Source organism: Phyllobates terribilis, unplaced genomic scaffold, assembly GCF_046119375.1.
Source record: "Phyllobates terribilis strain yellow unplaced genomic scaffold, ASM4611937v1 Scaffold_13__5_contigs__length_258822181, whole genome shotgun sequence".
Lineage (NCBI taxonomy): Eukaryota > Metazoa > Chordata > Amphibia > Anura > Dendrobatidae > Phyllobates > Phyllobates terribilis.
The window spans coordinates 220,251,295-220,261,111 of NW_027362773.1; the positions used below are offsets into that span (position 1 = coordinate 220,251,295).

Genomic DNA, 9,817 nt, shown 5'->3' on the forward strand with positions numbered 1-9,817 from the left:
TTTTTTTGCTCGCAAAATGCTGCGAACGTCACTCAGGAACCTTCCAGGAGTATTTCTAACCTTCTCATTGACTTGTATTGCAAGTATAAAGCAACCAAAATATAACTAAAGAATAATATGCTCACTTCTGTTAACCGCTTGCCGTTTTGGGAAACTTGATGAGGTTAAAAGACGCTCAATACCTGATCATATGAACAGCAAGACTTTTTGCATGGAAATGAATCTGTTCAGACATTAGAGCATTTTCAAAGCCTTTTTCAGGAGGTGTTTGGAACAAAGTTACTCGAAATCCACCTTATGAATATTAAAAACCTTGAACTGAACAAGGTTCCAATTGATAATACCTTTAAATCAGATTTTTACATTTCAGTGAGGCCTAGAATTTTGTTTCCAATTGAAATCTTCCATTTTCTGAAATGTCTTCCAGAAAGATAATCACTGATATTGATCATGGTGCTATAGAAAAAGGAGTGAAACGCATAAGGCTGAAACAGTGTCTGAGTAGTTGTGGCCGAGTGGTTAAGGCGATGGACTAGAAATCCATTGGTGTCTCCCCACGCAGGTTCAAATCCCGCCAAATACATCTAACTTCATGCAACAATTTGATTAATTATCTGAGTAGATGAATTTTAACATTCTCAAGTCTATCCGTCACGGAAATGGTCTGTAATCTTTGGATCAGATTTGTAGAACCAGCTTAACAGCATCTGTAGATCTTTTTTGATTATTCAGCCTGGTGCGATGCCACTTTTGCGTCACACCACCAATCAATAAAAGCCCAGAGTGTGCCATCAGGTATGTGATGCAACTCCTCCTTTTTTGCAACGAACACAGACCACTGCGGTGACTGATGGACTGGGATATGAACTTTGATTTGCACCAACTGTACTTGAATTATCTTTCCGATGGAACCTTTTAGCACACCATGAAAAATCTTTAGTGACTTCTGGATGAGCAGAAGTTTTGCAATTTCTTTTTTCTCACCCATTTTCCAGCTAATAGATCCAGCACGTTAATATTAGCCATATTTCATCAACATTTTAAAACTGTCCTTGTTTTGATATCATTGAACTTTAAGCACACTTTTGTAATAAAAAGGGAGGAGATATTAATTTACCACTGTGTATTAGATATACATTTGCAGAACAGCTTTAAAACCTGTTTTCATCATAATTAGTGTTGAGCGAACATGCTCGACACTGCTCGGTACTCGCCCGAGCATCACGCTACTCGGGATGTTCGGCAAGCACCGAGCATTTCCGGGTTACTCAGGCGGGAGCTCGGGTCTCCGCCCTGAATGTTTGGTGCTCTTTACAGAGCCAATGAACATGCAGGGATTGCCAGCCAGTCACTGTAATGCCACAGCCTTGTTGTTTGTGGGCATTACAGTATTGGCTGGCCGCACAGCGTCACCTCGAGTATTTAAAACCGGGCGCCGCCATCTTGGACGCAGTCGCTCCGGATCAGACAGTGTAGGACAGCGCTGCTGATTTAGGGAGAGATATACCCTGCAAAATAGTTAGTGTAGGGTCTGTAAAGGCTGCCAGATCAAACAAACAGTCCTTCTCAGGACTTAAATCCATCCCAGGTATATCAGGCAGGCAGGCAGGCTGTATAGGAGACACAGTGGTTATACCAGCAAACGCTGCATTACAGTCCTGTGTGCTGCTCCTGTTGCTGAAATTGCTGGACTTAGCTCCAGGTCCCGGGGGCCAGGAAAAATCTTTTTTTTTTTATATAAATCCTCTTTTTTTTTTCCTCCTTCACAATGTACAAATACCCATCTTATTAACCTTTTGGTGTCCCCCCCCCAAAAAAAAAAAGTGTCCCTCTGACTTTTCAGACACAAATATATCTGTTGAAAATAGTCTGGTGTAGGCCAGAGAGACAGAAGTGTGCTTTTGCTGTTCCACGGTAAAAAATCTCTATTATCCTGCTTTTTGCATTTTTTGCTGTAAAAAAAAAAAAAAATAGTGTCTCCCTGATTTTTCAGACACAAATATATCTGTTGAAAATAGTCTGGTGTAGGCCCAAGAAATACAAGTGTGGTTTTGCAGTTCCACGGTACAAACCTCTGTATTATCCACTTTTGGGCCATTTGTATCTAAAAAAAACAGTTTGAGTGTGTCGCTCACTGTTCAGCCGCAAATATATATATATTTTAAAAAGCCTGGTATACACCAGTAAATTATAACTGTGGTTTTGCTGTTCCACGGTAAAAAATCTCTATTATTCAGGTTTTGGTAGTTTTTTCCGTAAAGAAAAACAGTAGTTTCTCCTGACTGTTGTGACACAAAAATATATCTGTTGAAAATAGTCTTGTGTAGGCCAGACATCCCAGTGTGGTTTCGCAGTTCCACGGGTCAAATCGCTGTACTATCCAGTTTTGGGCCTTTGGTATCTAAAAAAAAAAGCAGTTTGAGTGTGTCGCTCACTGTTCAGCCGCAAATATCTCTATTTAAAAAAGTGTGGTATACCCCAGTAAACAATAACTGTGGTTTACCTCTTCCACGGTTCTAATCTACTCTTTATTACCCTTTTTCCATTGATAGTGCAAGTGTAAGCTATTTTACTTCATTTACAATGGGCAAGGCGCGTGGCAAGGGACGTGGAAGTGGACGTTCTGGTGATGGTTCGTGCAGAGGACGGGGCCGTGGCCAAGGTGAAAATGTGCCACAACCAACAGCCACATCTTCTCGCTCCCACTTCTTGACCGAATTACTAGGGAAGCACAGAACAACACCAGTATTGAGAACTGATCAGTGTGAACAGGCTATTAATTGGATAGCAGACAATACTTCCAGTTACCTGGGCACCACCATCTCCGGTCTGTCTTCCACACGGTCAACTCTTAGTAGCCGTGAGTCTCGACCGCATACTCCTCCTCACCCTGATGCTCCTTCCTCCCACCATGCCGAGTGTCGTCAGACAGCAAGTGATCCCACACTTGGACACTCTGAAGAGCTGTTCACTGGTCCATTTCCATATTTGGGCCCCTCGCCTGATACGCTTGAAGTGGTGGAAGAGGAGATCCCATGTTGCGATGCCCAAATATTTGAACAGCCACGGCCACAGGAAGTCGACGTTGGCAATCTGTCACAAGAGGTGGACGATGACGAGACACAATTGCCACGAAGGGAGGAGGAGGATCGTGGTGCGCAAGTGGAAGAGGAGGAGGTGGTGGATGATCTAGTAACTGACCCAATGTGGAAGGAGGACATGCAGAGTGAGGCCAGCAGCACACAGGGGGAGGGAGGCAGAGTACCCCAACAGGCAGGAAGAAGAAGTGTGGCGGCCGCAGACAGAAGGCAGGTAACCGTTCCCCGTAACACCAACACGAGGGACGTTGCCAGTACAAGCGGTAGGTCTTCCAGAGTCTGGAATTTTTTTAAAGACTCTACTGATAACCCCAAAAAGGCCATATGTTCCACCTGCCATGCCAGCATCAGCAGGGGTGACAAAACTACCAGCCTGACCACCACCAGCATGATCAGGCACATGGCAGCAAAGCACCTGACTTTGTGGGGCGAAACCCAGGGTCCACGACTAGTGTCAGCGGGTGTCACCACTGCTTCTTCCACTGTTGTGCGTGCAATAGAACCCCCTGTTGTGTGTGCAAGGCAATCCCCTGTCCATACTGCATGTAAAGATGCCCCCTCCTCTCAGTCTTCACTTGTTATGGCAGTTTCTCAAGAAACAGCATCAACGTCCACGTCCACGTCCCACCGCAGCGTTCAATTGTCCATATCCCAGACCTTTGAACGAAAGCGGAAATTCGCAGCTAACGCCCCACAGGCCACAGTTCTAAATTTGCACATTTCTCGACTGCTTGCATTGGAAATGCTGACTTTTAGGCTGGTGGAGACGGAATCCTTCCGCAATCTTATGGCGGTGGCCGTCCCTCGGTACTCGGTCCCCAGCCGACACTATTTTGCCCGGTGTGCCATCTCCGCACTACACAAGCACGTGTCCCAAAGCATCTGCCGTGCCCTCAACAACGCAGTTACTGGGAGAGTCCACCTGACAACGGACACGTGGACAAGTGCTTGTGGCCATGGACGGTACATCTCTCTGACGGCATACTGGGTAAGCATAGTGGAAGCCGGGACCCAGTCGGACCTTGGGACGGAACAAATCCTCCCCACACCGAGGATTGCGGGCCTATGTCAGTCAGAGTTGCCCCCACAGTGTACAGCTCCTGCGCATCCTCCTCCTCCTCCTCCTCCTCCTCATGTTCAGCCTCCATCTCAGATATCACCACATCAGTTGCAAGCTGGAAGCATTGCAGTACTGCCTCCACCAAGCGGCAACAGGCTGTGCTGAAACTCATAAGCTTAGGTGATAAACCTCACACTACTTGTGAGTTGTGGACAGCTGTGAAAGAGCAGGCAGATCTGTGGCTGAGACCGCTGAACCTACATCCCGGCATGGTCGTGTGTGACAATGGCCGTAACCTGGTGGCGGCTCTGAGGTGAGGTGGGATCACACACGTACCATGCCTGGCTCATGTGCTTAACCTCGTGGTTCAGCGGTTTCTTAAATCGTACCCCGAGTTTTGCAACGCTCTCTGCAGAGAATTAAAGAGGAGGCATTGCAGCCAGAGTATGATGAGATGGATCAAGAAGTCGTAGCGGGCGATTACACACAGCCCAGCCTCATCTCATCCCAACGTGCATTGGGGGACAATGAGGGAGAGGAGGAGGAGGAAGAACAGGAGCTGCTATCATGCGTTGTAGACGTTAGTACCTGTACAATTGTCATACCGTCGGTTCAGCATGGGTGGCCTGAGGACAGGGGGGAGGAGGAAGAGGAGGAGGAGGAGGAGAGCATGGTCAGTCGTCATCTTGGTGAGGACACGGAAATCTTGCCCGTTACCAGTCTGGCACGCATGGCTGACTTTATGCTACGCTGCCTTAACCGTGACCCTAGCGTTGTCAAAATGTTGGGTGACAGTCATTACTGGTTGGTGACACTTGTAGACCCCCGCTACAAGGAGAACTTTCACTCTCTTATTCCTGAGGTGTAGAGGTCTACAAAAATGGGGCAATACCAGAAGGCCCTTGCTGCGGAACTCTTAAAAAAATTCCCATCTGAACACGCTAGCGGCAGAGGTCACAGTTCGTTGCCCAACCAAGGCGTACAGGCGAGAGAGATGCAACTCCAATCCAGCAGAGGCAGGGGAACACTGTCAATGTTCTGGGACAGTTTTCTGACACCCGCCCAGCTTACAGGCCCTGAGGCGCGGGGTACTCTCACAAGGAGTGGAAAGTTTCAAAAGATGGTGAGGGAGTACCTTGCCGATCGTACCAGCGTCCTCCGTGATTCCTCTGTGCCTTTTAATTATTGGGTATCCAAGCTGGACACTTGGAATGAACTCGCTCTGTACGCCTTGGAGGTCCTGGCCTGCCCTGCCGCTAGTGTGTTATCGGAGCGTGTTTTTAGTGCCGCTGGGGGAATTATAACTGATAAGCGCACTCGCCTGTCAACTGACAATGCTGACAAGCTGACCCTTATCAAAATGAACAAGGGCTGGATTGGGCCAGACTTCTCATCACCACCAAATGACAGCAGAGTAATATAAAGTCGAATCCACTGTGTTATTTCGGGAGGTGTATTCACATGCACCGCTTCACACCCACACAAGGGTATACGCTTCCTCTTTTCGGCTGTTTAATCTTCTTCTCCTTATCCTCAGCCTCCACCACGACTATACCACCAGGGTGCCAGCATTGCAAGTTCCTCCGTCCTAATTTTTGGCAGCTTTTGCTGGGAAAGCATAAGCAAATACCATGGGACACCCACTCCCCAATAATGGGACTTCTGTTTGTAATATGCTGTACTGCATGGCTCTTGTAAGGGGCATTGCAAGATGCTCCGTCCTAATTTTTGGCAGCTTTTGCTGGGAAAGCATAAGAAAATACTATGGGAGACCCACTCCCCAATAATGGTACTTATGTTTGTAATATGCTGTACTGCATGGCTCTTGTAAGGGGCATTGCAAGTTGCTCCGTCCTAATTTTTGGCAGCTTTTGCTGGGAAAGCATAAGCAAATACTATGGAAGACCCACTCCCCAATAATGGGACTTATGTTTGTAATATGCTGTACTGCATGGCTCTTGTAAGGGGCATTGCAAGTTGCTCCGTCCTAATTTTTGGCAGCTTTTGCTGGGAAAGAATAAGCAAATACTATGGGAGACCCACTCCCCAATAATGGGACTTATGTTTGTAATATGCTGTACTGCATGGCTCTTGTAAGGGGCATTGCAAGTTCCTCTGTCCTAATTTTTGGCAGCTTTTGCTTGCAAGGCATAAGCAAATACTATGGGACACCCACTCCCCAATAATGCGACTTATGTTTGTAATATGCTGTACTGCATGTGACGCGCCCCCTGGGCCGTGTGTACACTGTGTGGGATACCCGGTGCCGGGTCTCTGGGGTCTGTGGTCTCCGTGGCGGTGACCCGGTCCCGTGGCTCAGGCTGGTCAAACCAGTGGCAATCTTTCTTAGGTTTTGAGGTTAATTGTCCGACTGCGCCACCCGTGGATTGCGGTCAGGGAGTACCACCGCTGCGAGGAAGACCGCTGAGGCTGGTGTTGTGTGCGCAGCATAAAATGGGATAACTCCCCTCGGGAGGAGAATAGCCTCAGGGTAGTGAGTGTGGATGATGGGGGTGATGGTGCACGAGCGCAGCAGGAATGACTCAGAGTCTTTGCACTGCAGTTCAGGGTCTTTATTGATGATTATAAGGTAGACCCTCCCGGGAGTACTGGCTAGCATAAGAGGCCTGGTCAGTCTGTGAGCAAGCAGGAGTTCCCCTGGCCAGGTGGAGTTGTAGGCCTCCCCGTCTGTCTGCACTCTTCCTGGCTACCTTGCTGTAAGCGGGTAGAAGTATCCCACGTCCCTGAGTGTTCCGTGTAGTGCTCACCCGTATGGCTGGTGACTTGGGGCCTTCTGTTAGCCTCCGCTCCATGACGGCGGTGCTGGTCCCTTGCTTGTGACTGAGCCTCCGGGCTTCTATGGCCAGAGGACCTGAAATCCCCTGCCGGCTGGTTTCTGCTGCTGGATATATAAGTCCTCACAGCTTCGGACTCCTGTGTCCGGTTCCTATTGTATTCTGCCATGGCGAGCTCTGCTCAGCTTCCAGCCCCTCATCTTTAGCTCCTAGCTCCTACAGAGCTCCTTGCTGTTACTTTCCCAAGCTCTCACTCTGACTCTGACTGTTCTCTGTTCTCTGACTCACTCAACCCCACCCCAGATCCAGTTTATAAGGGCAGAATTCTCCCCTCCCAGGACTGGGGCAGGAGGATGTTGCATGTTTAAGGGATCCTGACCAGGAAATCTCCCACTTGCTCTCCGATGTAATGACTATTACTGTGGTGACCAGACCCCTGGGGTGCCACACATGGCTCTTGTAAGGGGCATTGCAGTACCTCATAGTTTTTGGAAAGCATTCCATTCACTGCTTAGGCCAACAGTGCACAGGAGACCCAGTTGCTATAAATGGAAAAAATGGTTCAGTTAACGCCCTCTGACCTCCATGTCATTTCCAAGGGGCATTGGAGAGCCTCGAAATTTTTGGTAGGCATTGCACTCACTGTATGCCCTATAACTGTGTAGCCGAACCGCTCCTTTTGTTACAGAAACATATGCTACAAGATATATCTGGTAGACTGGCCTGATATTGATGTGAATGGTCCCTGTTCCTCCTGCTCTTTCTCCTTTGCCACTACCTCATCCATCATTTAACACCTGAAGCTTTGTTTTAACGGGAGTCATAGAACTTGGATAGTAGCAGGAAGACATCCAGCAATCCTCGGAGGAGGTAGGATATGCGCCAAAACGCTGACCTCCTCAGGCCTAGCCGCTACTACATACATGCGCTTGCATTACAACAAAACAAAGCAGATGCTAACTTCTATCATCCTCATCATGCTCCTCACTTTGGCACTCTCAACTCCCCTGATGGAGAAGCCAGGGCCCACCGGAGGAGTCTGATAGTCCGGTGGGCTCGGCCAATGCTGCCCTAAAGCAGGCCAGGCTAAGAAAAGTGTGGGAAAGGTTACCGGGACAAATAGGGGTGGCTGGGGACCGAGTATGGCCACCCGGCCACCCCTTGGAGGCTGGGGAGCAAGCGGGGACACCCGGCCACCAGGCAGCTGGGGACTGAGTATGGATACCAGGCCGCCGACACAGCCATGGCGTGGTGGCCAGATTCCGCCTCCACATGCCTAAAAGGCCCAATTTAAAGTGCAAGCAAGCAAGCAGTATGGTATTGCAGCCTGGGGGTGGGTGGGTGGCAGGCTGCATACTTGCGTTTGCATTGCAAGGAATGGGAGAGGTACAATTGAACACTGCCCTGGGACAAGGACTTGAATGGGGATAGTTGCAAGTCTGCAACAACAGGTGCAAGGTGGGAGGCATCTTCGCATGTACCATTAACAGGGGTTTGGCATGCACACACTACACTACATGCACACACTACACTCCTTCCCACTAAATGCACTGGGGAGGGCACAGGTAATCTTTTAGTATACGCGCTTAATCTTATGTATAAGGCACACCAGGACAAATAGGGGCGGCTGGGGACTGAGTATGGATACCTCGCTGCCGAAGCAGCCATGAGGTAGTGGCCAGCTTCGGCCTCCTCTAAACTAAAAGGCCGCATTTCAAGTGCAAGCTAGCAGTATGAATTGCAGTCTGGGTGTGGGTGGGTGGCAGGCTGCACACTTACACTTGCATTAAAAGAAAACATAGCAGATGCTAACTTCTGTCATCATCATCATGCTCCTCACCTTGGCACTCTCAACTCCACTGATGGAGAAGTCAGGGCCCCCCGAGGAGTCTGGTTCTCTGGTGGGCTCGTCCAATGCTGCCTAAAGCAGGCCGGGCTAAGAAAAGTGTGTGGGGGGATGTTCCAAGGAGAAATGGGGGCGGCTGGGGACCGTTTATGGACACCCCACTGCCCCCAGGCGGCTGGGGACCTTGTGGACACTCGGCCGCGGGGCAGCTGGGGACTGAGTATGGACACCCGGCCGCAGGGCGGCTGAGGACTGAGTATGGATTCCAGGCCGCCATCACAGCCATGACGTGGTGGCCAGATTCTGCCTCCGCATGCCTAAAAGGCCCAATTTCAAGTTCAAGCAAGCAAGCAGTATGGTATTGCAGCCTGGGGTGGGTGGGTGGCAGGCTGCATGCTTGCGCTTGTATTGCAAGGAATGGGGGAGGTACAATTGAACACTGCCCTGGGACTAGAACTTGCATGGGGATAGTTGCAAGTCTGCATCTTCTGATGCGGCAAGGATCACTTATGATGGGCACACTTTTAGACAGTGACCTGGGAGTCAGAGATGCTTCCACGGGTCTTCCCCATGCGGTTCCCATGTCTTTTCAGCACTTTATGCATGTGTCACACAGCACATGGCCAGATAAGGTTGTAAAATGTTAAAATGACATTTCCCGGTGAATGCATTTGTCATTCTTGAAAGCAATACAAAAGTGCAAAAACGCATAAAAAATGCTACTTGTGAACATAGCCGAAGGTGTGGAGGAGTATTTTTGTTTTTGGTCATTTATTTTAACTTATACACAAGTCTTTTCCCTGGAAAGGATGTTCCTTAACATATTTCACAGGAAAAAAGTTTCACTTTCATTTTATTGTGAGCCTGTAAAAGTGGCTTAATACCTCTGACCACGTTGTTGACAGCAGTGACCTGGGGGTCATAAATGCTTCCTGTGGCGATCCCCATGCTATCCCCATGTCATTTGAGCACTGTCACTATCGTTTTGGGCACTTGTTAGGCTTTTAAAAGACTGCCG

At 48.9% G+C, this 9,817-nt stretch overlaps 1 non-coding gene across 1 annotated transcript; it reads left to right on the forward strand.

Moving 5' to 3' along the window:
• The first annotated feature begins 501 nt into the window (after positions 1-501).
• TRNAS-AGA (transfer RNA serine (anticodon AGA)) lies at positions 502-583 on the forward strand. Its single transcript has one exon. It is a non-coding gene; the product is annotated as a tRNA-Ser (tRNA).
• The last annotated feature ends 9,234 nt before the right edge of the window (positions 584-9,817 follow it).